At 37.0% G+C, this 7,631-nt stretch overlaps 1 pseudogene; it reads left to right on the forward strand.

Annotated features, from left to right (window-relative positions):
• The first annotated feature begins 3,733 nt into the window (after positions 1–3,733).
• LOC107787407 (uncharacterized) lies at positions 3,734–7,007 on the forward strand (annotated as a pseudogene).
• The last annotated feature ends 624 nt before the right edge of the window (positions 7,008–7,631 follow it).

The raw sequence follows: 7,631 nt of genomic DNA on the forward strand, positions 1-7,631 counted from the left end.
AAATAATAGGTCACATGCCTTTTAATAAAATGAGGTCTATTCCTTTCCTATCTGGTAAACTTTCTACTAAACAATAATTTTTATGTGATGTTTGTCTTATGGCAAGACAACAAAAAATTCCCTTTCCTGATAGTGTAATCCATTCCACTACACCTTTTCAATTAGTCCATGTTGATGCATGGGGACCATACAATGTTAGAACCTATAATGGCTTTAGATATTTTATCACACTAGTTAATGATTACACTAGGGTAACTTGGACTCATCTCCTTTCTTGTAAAAGCAATGCCTTCTCCATTCTTAAAGCTTTTAAACTTATGGTTTAAGTCCATTTCAAATCTAATATTCAGTGCTTCAGATCTGACAATGCCTATGAACTGGGCAGCATTTTGAAGCACAACAGCTTTTTGCTAACCATGGCATATTACATCAAACTAACATTCATCATTCCCCTCAACAGAATGGGGTTGTTGAAAGAAAATATAAACATCTTCTAAAAGTCTCTAGGGCTATTATGTTTCAGTCTAAACTCCCTTTGAAGTATTGGAGAGACTATGTCTTAACAGCCACCTACCTTATAATTATGATGCCTTCCACTATTTTACAAAATGTCTCCCTCTTTGAGAAACTACATGGAAAGCCTCCTTCTTATGATCATCTGAAATTTTTTGGGTGTTTGTGCTATACAGCCACCCCTAAGCAAGGCAAAGACAAGTTCCAATCTAGAACAATTTCAAGTCCTTTCTTGGGGTGCCCCTATGATAAAAAGGGTTACAAGTTACTCAATTTGGCTAATCATTCTATATTCTTCTCTAGGGATGTCACTTTCCCTATCATTCCTCCACCCATCCTTCTATTTTTCCTCCTACTCCTTCATCTTGTATTGATATCCCTTCTTTTCATTCTTCTTCTCTTTTTCGTTCTAGTGCCAACCCTTATCCTTCTCCTCTCCCTGGTTCTTCTTCACCTCTCAGTTCCACTGCTTCTCCCAGTCCTTGTCCTCCATCTACTTTACATTCTCATGTCTCTACTCCTCTTTCCTCTATTCCCTATTCATCCTCTCCCGTCACTCCTGTCCTGAGAAAATCCACTAGGACTGGTCATCCCCCTGCTTATCTTTCAGACTACATATGTTCTTCTGTACATGTTTCTATACTTCCTCAGCTTTCTTCTACTGAGTTGCATCTGCAAGAACCCCAATTCTATCAACAGACAGTCTCTCACCGTACTTGGCAAGAAGCTATGTTTTAAGAGTTCCAAGCACTGGAGGCTAATCATACTTGGGATATTGTCCATCTTCCTCCTCATAAGAAACATTTCCCTTGCAAATGGGTGTACAAGATCAAACAAATAGTTGATGGGTCTATAGAAAGGCAAAAGCCAAGACTTGTCATTAGAGGGGGCACCCAAAATGAAGGGGTAATTTACACTGAGACATTTTCTCCAGTTGTGAAACTCACCACTGTCAAATGTATTATATCACTAGCTAATAAGAAGAATTGGACTGTATTCCAACTTGATGTCAATAATGCCTTCCTCCATGGAGACCTTCATGAGGAAGTTTATATAGGGCTACAAGTTACCTCCTATGTTTCTACTTCTTCTCCACTAGTCTGTCGCTTAAAGAAGTCTTTACATGGCCTTAAACAAGCCTCTAGATAGTGGATTTCAAAACTATCTGAGGTCTTGCTGTCAAGAGGCTACATTCCCAGCAAAAATAACTATTTTTTTTTTTACAAAGTCTTCTGCTGGATCTCTGGTTCTCCTGACAGTCTATGTAGATGCTATATTGTTGGCTGGGGACAATTTGATTGAGATGAATTCTTTGAAGGCCTTCTTGGATGATCATTTCAAGATTAAGGATTTTGGTTATATTCATTACTTTCTTGGGTTGGAAGTCTCCAATCATCCTCAATGATATCTTGTTAGCCAACATTAATATGTATCTGATTTACTTGCTGAATATCATTGTGCCAACTTCAATTCTGTTGTAACACCTTTGGATCATTCCCTTAAGCTTTCTAGTGAAGTGGATGATCCTTTACCTGATCCTATCTCTTATAGAAGATTTGTTGGGAAGCTGAACTTTCTGCAGCATACCAGGCCGGACATCTCTTTTTCAATGAAACATTTAAGTCAGTTTTTCAGACTCCTAGAGTCCCTCACATGATGGATGCTCTCTATGTTTTGAGATACATATCTTCTAATCCTGCACACGAGATTCTTCTTTCAAGGTCTTGTGATACTTCCCTTATTGCATACTCAGACTCTGACTGGGCAACTTGTGCTACTTCTAGAAAGTCGGTCTCTGGGCATTACATTTCCTTTGGTGGTTGTCCCATCTCATGAAAGAGCAAGAAACAACCTACCATTTCTCTCTCCTCTACTAAAGTTAAGTACAGAGCTCTGAGGAAGGTAGTTGCAGAAATTTCATGGTTGATAAGGTTGCTTGGTGATTTGGGTGCCAGTCATTCAGTCCCTATCCCTGTTCATTGTGATAATCAAGGTGCCTTACATATTGCAAAGAATCTAGTCTTCCACGAACGCACTAAACATATTGAAATCGATTGTCATTATGTCAGAGATGTGCTTAAATTCAGGCTTGATTTCCCTTCATTTTATCAGAAGTGCAGATCAACTGGCTGACATTTTTACCAAAGCTTTGCATGGTGCTTTCCATCACTCTCTTTTGGGCAAACTTGGAGTGTTATCACCCTCCAGCTTGGAGGGGGAGGGTGAGTATTAACACTGGACTTCTTCACATACAAAAGTCCACACGAGCAGGCCCAACCAGCTGATATGGCCCAATACTTCTTTGTAATAGTCTCTAATCAGTTTTACATATATAGTCACCATATGTTTACACTTAGCTATTTTTGGTCTAGCCTTGCAATTCTTTACCCACTGTATATAAAGCCTCAGAAGGATTAAATGTGTAACTAACAAATGTTTTCAATTCATTCATTTTTCTCAGATAATAAAATTCTCTCTCTTCATCCCTATTTTGAGTTAGAGTTCTCTTCTTCATATTTTGCTTCCGCAATTTGATCTTGTTGATCTAACAAGATGGTTGTTGCACCTTTTGTTACTTGGTGGTGCTTGACTAGTAAGACATACTGAACTTTTCTTGAGGCAATCCAAAACTAATAACCACCGGCTTGTAAATCGTTTCCTTTTTTTCTTATACGTTATAACCAAAAAATTCAGAGGGTCACTCTACTACCATTAAATTACTTAAATATCAAGTTTTTGTCGGCGGTAGGATTAAAAGATCCACACATAAGAAATTGTGGTCATACCCACTATACCTAAACATGGAGCACATCAGATAGTAAATTCCTTGTTATTAAAAAAGGAGGCGAGCAAATCAAACTCTCTCCTTAAATGAACATAGGCTTGGTCAAGTGAAATAGACACTCTACTTAGGTGACGTTTGTTTAAAAGGCATGTGAAAAGAGTTTTTCAATTTCTTTTTAATTTTTGCAAAAAGTCAAAATTCATAATTTTATATTATGTTAAAAATATATATAGTATACATTAATATACAAAAAATATAAATTTTACGGGATATAATTTAGGGCTTTTTTTTTACTTTTAGACCGCGCTAGAAACTCTTTATATTTGATAGTCGAAAAAGTATATAAAATTTGTATAATTTTTGTATAACATATATAATATATATAAAAAAATTTCCCACTATTATTATAAGAAATGCTATAATTTATTCATTCCTATGCTTAGGCTATATAGCGTAGTTTTCCCAATAAGTCTGGGTTTCAAGAAGGCAGCCCGATTTAGGCCGGCAAGCAAGTGAGCTCCTAGTCCACAGGAACAATCTCACCTTCATCGTACTGACAAATTCGCCGAATGCGATGAATCAATTGATGAACCTCTTATTCCTTTTCTGTGTCTGCAACTGAAACAAAGAAGTGATCCAAAATAGATCGGGCGAACTTTCTTCCCTCCCGCCCAAACAAGGGATGGGGGTAGTAATAGAGAGGGATGTGTGGGAGCCAAATCCAGCATTGTATTTATTCATATTCCTATCCTACTGCTTCTCAATCTTTTTTCCCCCAATCAACTCCAACAACAGCAGCAGAATTTCTTCAGTCTTTGATCATGCCCTTCCCTCTTCTTTCATTCGTTTCCAAAGACGTTTCCTCTTCCTGTTTTCTCTTTCTTCAGGTATGCTTAAGTATTATGTCCTCGGTGCAATTTACTCGATATATATGTTACAGCTCTTATTCATTTCAAACTACTTTCACAGTAATGGAAGGCTTATGGGAAGTATTTGGAGAATATGAGATGGCATACAATGGCATTAGTAGGGAGCATATGATTGTTTCTCTCTGTCTTGGATATGCAGCTGCTCTCTTTGTTGGTACCTTTCTAGGCATGTTCTCTGATTTGATGTAAGACTTCTATTGCTTTTTTCTATTTTACCTTCTATTTCCCTGATTCGTAAGGGGGAAAAAACGTTACTTCCGTTAACCAAAAAATCTAAACAACATATTTTAATGATATATTCTCTTCGTCCCAATTTATATGACGGTGTCCGACTAGGCACATAGTTTAAGGCAGAATATATAATCACATTAAGTTAAATAGAAAGTTTAAAGTTATATTATGTCATACTTTTTTGGACAAACTAGAGGAAAGAGTGTTGTATAAATTGCAAAATAGCGAGTATTAAGGAGAGTTACTTATTTTTGTTTTTTGAAACTCTATACTACATCATATTTGGGGATTTTTTCATAAGTACATCTTATTTGGGGAACTATGAATCGCAATTCTTCTGTATTGTGCCATTAGCATGAATTTGGAGTGCTTTCTTTAGCTAGGATGTGTTTTCAAGTATGTGGTGCTGCGTCATGTTTACTATTATTAAATTGATTGTTGCTATCAAGTTGTGATGGAATTACTATTTATCACATCTCCCCGTGCAGTGGCCAGAAAAAAGTCTGTTTGTTATTCTGCTCGCTGCACCTTTTTATTACCATATGGAAGAGGGTAACTGCAGATCCAAGTGTTTGGCTTGTCTCTCTCTTGCGTCAACAATCTTCTTCTTCAACTTTGAAACATGGATGGTTGTTGAGCATGATAAGGTTTGTCTTAATAACTTCTTATTCTTTTTTTTTTTTCTCTTTCTTTGGAGGGGTGGGGGTGGGGGTGTCATTTGCTCTGCGTGTGGGAAGTACAATTGCTTGCAACCTTCTAGTTCGAGTTTTGTTTGCCCCTTTTATATTTATTTGGCATAAATGAATGGAGTAAAGAGAAATAAAAGGACGGAACCATATAATTATATTCTTTTGGAAATAGGTTTCTTAGCTATCAGTAGCAGCTCAAGTGCTTTAAGTTGATCATTCGCCAAGTTCATGTAAACTTTAGACACAGGTTCTCTGCATCTTTCATTGGAAGCCAAGTGCTTGGGAATTGGTTAATTGGTGGTAATGGAAAGAGAAGCATGCTTTCTCCTTTCGGTGCAGTTGTGGTAATGGCTTTTATTGCTCTGATTCACGTTACCCGGGGGTGGAAGGAAGATCCAAAATCAACTAGTCTTAAGGATTATCACACTAAATTTCATACATATATACTCAGTGGTACGAGTTTTCTGCTCTTGTTCTTAATTCTTTACCTCTTCAGGACCTTTTCCTATCATGTACATATACAATAATGTGGCGGAGTCACTAATGGTGGTTGGATAGTGGCGAAAGTTATGGTCTTGTTGTGTTCAACTGTTCATGCATTCCATATTGAACTCAATGGGCTCACATTACCAAAAGATTTAAGTGAGATAAGTATGTCCATCCATAGAGTAAAGTATCTAGGTCGTAATTAACCTTTTGTTTCTTATGTTATTTAATCCACTTTAAGAAACTAGAAATTTTTGGATGATCATGATATAGTATGGCCTGACAGTGTGAATATGCATATGTATGAAACAAATCATATGGACGATGAATGCAGCTTGGTAGTCTTTGGAATTCAGCTTGATTAAAAAAATTTTAATGCACAAATAAGTCTAAACAATGAACAATTTTTTATTGTTGGCAGATAGAAGGATATGGCTTTTGTCATGGGCGCAAACTTCTGTTCACTTCTCCGTTTCAGTTTTTTGGATCCTTTGGGCTCCGACCATTGTGGTATGATTTTCACTGCCTTTGGATGGATGAAACAAACTTTACGAAAATCTAATTCTCTAATCTACCTAAAAACGTAATTATTTTCCTTCTTTTGGATTGATGTGCTAGTGAAATATTTCAAGAAACCACACATGGCATTTCTCCCTCCATCATTTTTAAGACAAGTGTTACTCCCTCTATATTTGTTCAGAGGGATCTTATGGAGTTTCTGGATAATACACATGGAAAACACAAGTGTGACTTCTGTAACCTTAAGCTTTAAAATTAGTTGTTGAAGTTTGTAGCTGAAGTTTATTTTGTGAAACAACACAGTTCTTGGTCAGATTTGAATTGTAAGTCAGAATGAAGGGTGTCAAGGGAAAGCAGAGCATTCTTCTTATTACTTTGTGCCGAGGGTGAGTTGGCATTGTTGACTTTTTGTGTATGGCACAGCAGGGTGCAGTCTAGTGTATAACCAAGTCTTAGCTCAACATATTTTGTAACTTAGTTATTTTAGGATCCATTTTCCTGTAATTTGACATTTATAAACATGTCTTTTACACTCCCTCACAAACTTTGGAACATTACTGATATCATGAAAAATCGGATTTTATTTCCATTCTGGCTCCAGTATCACCATGTTTGTTCCTTTATCTGAAAGAATTGATATTTCCTCTACTAAGAGTTTGTTCTATTTCTAGGCAGATGGCAGAGAGGTTCTGTTAGGTTTATTATATCTATGTTTGCTCGGCTCTAAGATGCTAGGAAGCACTGCACTTCTGTGGTTCTTCAATGGACCTTTATCACTTCGAACAGAGGACTGCTGAATGTATGCTTTTGTTGTTATGGGATTCATCATGTCCATCGTAGCTTATGATTATCAGGTACTTTAGTCATGTACTTGTTTGATGCTGTTTGGATATCAAGCTTTTAAGTCAACCTTATGATTTGCCATGTGATTGCAGGAAATAAAAGTTCTTGTGATGCTGTTCTGCATATTTCATGCTGGCATGGGACTAGTTTTGCCTTCATTTGCCAGATTGAGAACCATGTAACTTGCAATACTTTACTATATATTTCTTTAAATAAATCATGATTTCGTAATTCTCAATATGTGGGGAATTATACCGATTCTCATATATTTGGGTGGAGTCTTTCTTTTGCTCAAGTTCCTTTTCTTCCTATACTATGCAGGTACGTGCCTAATGAACTTCGCGGAGGAATGATGAGTTTATCTCTTGCTCCTTCAAATGCTCTTGTGTTATTTTTTCTAGTGCAGGTCTGTACTAAATACATCCTTTAATCTACTATCACATTAAGAGAAACCATATACACATTTTACAGTGGCATCTTGTGCGCTCTAAAACCCGTTAAAGAACGTCGCATTTGGATGGTAAGCACTTGGATGCAGGTTGCTTAGAAATTTAGGGGTCTCACGACTTATCAACATCCTCTGCAGCCAAGATCTAGCAACCCATCTTCTCTTATTCTCTTCCCCCCTCTCTTTCC

This window comes from Nicotiana tabacum, chromosome 17, assembly GCF_000715075.1.
Source record: "Nicotiana tabacum cultivar K326 chromosome 17, ASM71507v2, whole genome shotgun sequence".
Lineage (NCBI taxonomy): Eukaryota > Viridiplantae > Streptophyta > Magnoliopsida > Solanales > Solanaceae > Nicotiana > Nicotiana tabacum.